The sequence below is a fragment of the Brachionichthys hirsutus genome, unplaced genomic scaffold, assembly GCF_040956055.1.
Source record: "Brachionichthys hirsutus isolate HB-005 unplaced genomic scaffold, CSIRO-AGI_Bhir_v1 contig_405, whole genome shotgun sequence".
NCBI lineage: Eukaryota > Metazoa > Chordata > Actinopteri > Lophiiformes > Brachionichthyidae > Brachionichthys > Brachionichthys hirsutus.
The window spans coordinates 71,280-77,279 of record NW_027180402.1 but is presented as its reverse complement, the minus strand read 5'-3'; the positions used below and the strand labels follow the sequence as shown (position 1 = coordinate 77,279).

The 6,000-nt window shown below is 43.5% G+C and overlaps 1 pseudogene; it reads right to left on the bottom strand.

Annotated features, from left to right (window-relative positions):
• Positions 1-3,453: 3,453 nt before the first annotated feature.
• On the bottom strand, positions 3,454-5,151 carry LOC137914676 (trans-L-3-hydroxyproline dehydratase-like; annotated as a pseudogene).
• Positions 5,152-6,000: the final 849 nt, after the last annotated feature.

The window sequence follows — 6,000 nt, the reverse complement described above, 5'->3', positions numbered from 1 at the left end:
TTAATAATAACGTCGTCACGTCTGGGTTTCTTCCTGCCTGCGTCGTAGCTTCCGTTACGCTCTTATTAACTAGTTCATCACTCTGTCAGAAGTATTTTCAATAACTCTAAATAAAGGTTGAGCCCCCACCCAAAAGAAAATGATGATTAAGAGCATATATTTTTTAAACTGTGGCAGAGGAGATAACATCCTGAATTGACATGAAGGTTTTACTTTCAGCGAGGACGTGTCCAGGATTTCATTTGTCCAACAGTCCAACTGTTGTCCCCAAAGTCGTCACCATTTAAATCCTTATTTGACATTGATGCATTGCAAACAGCAGATATTAGCATAAACACATATTTATCTTCTTAACAAGACTTCCAGTCTTTGCATCAAATAAATTTGAGTTCATTTAATGCAAAGACCGGAAGTGTTGGTATCGATCCCAACAGCTTCAGCAAACAAATATCCAGCTCGACCCTTCTCCGCCCCCTGCTGGGCAAAAGGAGAGTTACTTACGTTCGGTGTGACTTGCCGTGGCCGCCATCTTCTTATTAAAGTTGTCTCGAGGTTGAATTGTTAAAAAAAAGCCGCAACGAAGCTACTCGTGATGAGAAAGACGCGCAGACTTCACTGTGGCTTCGATCGCTATACTCGCCGTTGTCAGGACGATGGGCTTTGATCCAACGCTCCAAATGATGTGCGAGGTGCTGATTGGTTGAATTTGGCATTTAAAAGTTTGGAATAAGATAATTAACTATAGTTTATCACTCTGATAGAAGTATTTACAATAACTTAAAAAAAAGAAAGAAAACAGTTTACACGCGACATATTTTATAGTTTAATATGATTAAATTGTCCACCAGACAAAGATTTAAAATAAATAATCAGAAATCGATGTCAAGACTATCAATCAATCAATGATGAAGTTTGTAATACTTTAAAATCAACAGCAGAGGGCCGCATTTTGAAGGGACCGATGCGGTAAAACATTTACATTAATAATTTGTCCTCGCCGGTCTCGATGTGTCTTTCATACATCTCACGTTGAACAACCCGCGATATAGCGAGTCTATTCGATGCCCCCCCCCCCCAGCTCTAATTCCAACACCAAGTTGTTTATCATCAATAGAGGTCTGGTCAAAGCTTGGAGCCACAGCATTCATTTGATACGTCCAGCAAGGAGGTTGCTTTTAGTTATTTTACGTCATTGTTAGCAGGATTACGGAAAAACTGTTGGATGAATCTTGATAAAAAATCTGAAAATGGGTCTTGGTCTAACTTGGATTCCATTACATTTCGAGAGCGATCCAGATTTTAAAAAAATGCAATTATTAAATAAAAGATTTATAATAATCTGGATTTTCCCATTTACTTATAATGGAAGATTTAAATATATATATATATATACTGTATAATATGCATTAAATTCACTCAGCAAAAATCAGTCTCAAAGGAGTCCGATATGAACTATCATAATAAATGTCTTCTGGATCTGAACCAGAATGAGTCCAGAAAAAAACACATTAAATGTTAACATTAAAGCCATTTATGGATTAAAAAATCAGGTAAAATTACAAATCAACTCTGATTCACTTTGACTTTTCATGGTCGGGTCAAAATCACAGATTCTAACCAAAGGCGCTTTATTATGGCGAAAAACTCAACACTTATTTTCTAACTGTTCCAGATGCAACACATAAAAGCCGTTTTTCAATAAATATATTAGATCGTATGTCACAAAAGTGTAAAAACGTACCGGCGCTCGAACCTGCAGTACTTGTGTGTTTTAATTGAATGTTTACATTTGCGTTGTTTACAGATCCTCGCAGTGGCTCCTCCCCTTACCTGCTTCCAACCAGGCTGGCATTGACGATGTCAACGCTTCGAGTCGCGTCTTTCTGCGACCTCGTAAACACCGGGCTCTGTTTTTTTTTATGTTTCATCTTCCAGCTCTCATTAAAAACAAAAAAAAGAAAACATTTAACCTTTATTTAACCCGGTAAGTAAATTGAGAATGAATTCTCTCATTGCATCTGTAAATCTCGAGTTCTGACTGACTCTTGGGCCTCTGGTGGTTCGGCAGGATCAGCGTCTGACCTGAGATGTTGAGTTTGTGGGTTCGAGCCTGAACCAGCTTTGAGTTTTAAAAGGAAACCTTTCATTTAATTTTTTTATTTTATTCATATGCACAATAATTAACATAAACAAAACATTACAAAGGCAAATAATAGTGCAGGAGAGGAAAAGAAGCCGAAAGGGCTTATATAAAAATCCTCCCCTCAAGTTCAAATTTCATTTTTTCATTTTCTAACCGCTTATTCCGCTATCGGGTCGCGGGCCAAGCTGGGGCCAATCCCAGCAGTCAATGGGCGAGAGGCAGGGGACACCCTGGACAAGCCGCCAGTTCATCGCAGGGCAACACAGAGACAGACAACCAGCCACACACACACTCACACCTACGGGCAATTTAGCATCACCAATCAGCCTAGGCTGCATGTCTTTGGTGGTGGGAGGAAGCCGGAGAACCCAGAGAGAACCCACGCAGACACGGGGAGAACATGCAAACTCCTCACAGAACGGCCACAAGTCAGAGACGAACCTGCGACCATCTCGCTGTGAGGCAACAGTGCTTACCACTGCGCCACCAAGCCGCCGGCCAAGTTCAAATTAACTAAACAAAATCAATCAATATGATGATGATGAATATATTTATTCGATAGAATGTTAGAGTACAAGTACAGTCACACAGTAGCATGTATTACAGTACAAGTACAGTCACACAGTAGCATGTATTACAGTAAAAATAAAGTCAAACATCCTGTCTAAGAGGAGCATTTCTAAAAAGCCCTTGCGGTCTTGTTTCCGTTGAAAGTCCTTCGTACATAAATCATCCACAATTAACAATACAAATACAAATAAAACCAATATTCAATAACTCAATTGATGCAACGTAACATTAGGAAAATAAAAATAAAATGATTTTACACAGCCGATGCAAACTAACAATAAATCTGAAATAAATTACACCACTGATGCAAAATGACAATGAATGACAATAGATTATATAAATTACAATAAATTACTAAAGCAATTAATATGTGCAACGTAGGTGGACAAAAAAAAGGGGGCACCTTCTTGCTGTGAGTAGGGTGTAGCTCCATCTAGTGGTCGGTCAATGCAATTGATATGATTTATTTATTTCATTTAGATTATCTACTCAGGGATTATCAGGTGTTTCGGTGGCCCCCTTAGATTAGGGTGAGGTGGAGGTTGTTTAATTGCCTGTAACTGTCAATTACCAGGAAATTCTATACACTAGAGCTTTTAATTCAAAATAAAAAATATTATTTTGAAAAACAAAACAACCAAAGCCAATGGAATATTTGAATACTGTATTTTCCTTACACAATTATGGATCCACACCCCTTGTTGGAGCGCTCGTGTGCAAACACAACGTGCAACGCAGGTTTAGTTGAGCAGAAAGCCGAGTTTCAGCTCGTCATCCGTCTCCTGGACGAAGCGTGAAGCTCCGGTATAAAAGGCTCTGCCAGCAACTTCCACCACGACGGCCTCGTAGCCGCCACACGTTGTCTCCTGAACAGAAACGAAGGCATCAAGCAAGCAGGCGGTTCTTTGTTGCAACAGCCATCAACGTCATAAAGGTATTTAGAGGGCGTCCAGTCATTAATGTCATTCTGAACCGATTCCACCTGAGCAGGCAAACTGAGGGATTCATTCTCAAAGAGATGTTCACACTTCATGCTGGTCAGAAGGGAAACGTTTAGTGTTCAAGATGCATTTCCTACATCAATAAAAACAGACATTTTCTGTGATGGCTTGAGTTGTACACGCCTGGGTATTTTTATTCATGATATATTGGGCAAAAAGTCAGATAAAAAAAACAAAGTGATCTTGATTGAGCATCAGAATCCAGATGTGCCTCAAACTTTAATCCATTCTGGGGGATCACATAACCGGCTCCAACTCTGGTACCTTGACGGCTCGCCCTGTGAACCGGGATCCAGTGGTTCCACTCTGAAAGGTCCTGGCCTGGTCCAGCTGGACGAGCCCTTTGTGATACTGAAGAGCCACTCGCGCCGTCACACCAGAACCCGTGGGGCTCCGGTCCACCTGCGACCAGGTTTATATCGGTTTAAAACCTCTCGATATCGAATCGCTCCGTGTGTGTCCGGTATGAGGCGGCCTCCCCACCCGAGGTACCCGAGCATCTGCAAACACGCAGACATTGGCGGTGGCATCGGAGGAGAAATCATCTCTGCCATCTGTGAGGATGGTCCCATAACAGAAGGCCAGATCCTCACTGGTGGGGTGGCGGAACTTCACCTGGAGGTCAAACGGCTCTTAGAGAGACTGAATGTAAGATCAACCCGTTTCTCGTACGCATTTGTTTTTCTCTCACGAGGAGCAGAAATGTTCCTCTTTGGGCTCTCCCACTCGCTCTGAATCATGGGTACTGTAGTCTATTGCTCCACCTGAGACTTGACGGCGTCGGTCACGGCCGTGGCCGCGTCCACCAGATCTCGCGTCCTGGACTTGGACACGTCGAGGCCGAACCTCTGGGCGCCGACGAAGGCGTAGAAGGCTCCTCCGTAGCTGATGTCCACCGTCACATCTAGAAGGACAGGTCCCTTCATGAGTCCCGCAGGACACGCGGACCCCTCTAGGGATCAGTTTCACGCATCCTACCCGTAGCGAAGACGAAGGCTGGCACGCTGTGAAACCTCACCGCCCCCGTTTTACCGTCAGAGTACTCGACAAACGCCTTCACCAGCCAGCAGGGGCAGTGGATGTTCACTTGGGTCTCTGGAGACCGGGGGGACGCTCCACCAGTCCGTAGTCCACGGCAAAGCGTCCCAGGGCGATGACGGCGTGTCCACACGTGGTGCTGTAGCCCTCGTTGTGCATGAACAGCGCCCCCTGTCGGCCTCGGGCAGCTCGCTCTTCACCGTAGTGTCCCCGGGGCTCGAACAGCAGCGTCTTCCTGAGGTGGTCCAGGTGGTCCCGGGCGTAACGGCGTTTGGACAGCACGCCGTCCCCCTCGACTGCTGGGTAGCCACTGAGGACTATCCGTAAAGGGTGTCCTCCTGCGTGCATGTCCACCACTGAGAACTCGTCTCCTTCGTGAGGTGGAAGCTGCAAGTCCATCTCCGCACTCATTTTAGAAAAATTAAAAAAATATATTTTTTTAAAACAATGCTTTAGGACAACATTTATGAACACGGTTTTACATTTTTAAAAACATAGCTAAACTCATTTTATGAAATGAAATTATTGAGTGTGTTTTTCTTTTTGGGTGATTGATATTTTCTTAAAGTTATACGAGGAAGGACATGAAATCCCACGCAGAGGCCAAAACACAAAAAGGGAAACGCTGATAATCCAATAATAGCACGTTGTGTTTGTCTTTATTATAATTATTAAACCCTTCCATGTCTTTGTTACGGAGTCCGGAGGAAGATGGCGTACTAAGCAGTCGCTTCCGTTTGAGCTCCTTATCGAAGTCCCTATGTGATATTTTTGAGTGCTATTATTCCACGTCCCTTACAGTTCCAGCCCGAACATGAAGAAAACCCACAGCACGAAACCTTCGCCAGCAAAAAACCTTAAGTTTACGACCCAAAGGAACGAAGAGCACGACTACTCAACTCCGATGGAAGCAGCTAACGCTAGCAGCAGCAAACGGGACAGAAGGTCGACAACCCCTGCAAATACTCCGGAAAAAGCACACACGGAGAAGAAACCGAAAGGTCTGAAGAGAAGGACTCTGAATCCATCGGTGTCATTCTGAAAGCTATTGAGTCTCTTGGAAAACGTGTCGACGACCGCATTGAGGAGGTTATCACACAAATGCAACAACATAGCGCCATGCTAGCTGATGTTATTAAAACAGCGCAGCGAAACTCAGAGGAGCTGGAAGAGTGTAAAACGAAAGTGAAACACATGGAAAAACAGATCGACTCTCTCAAGAAAGATAATGATGACATGAAAGGTCGT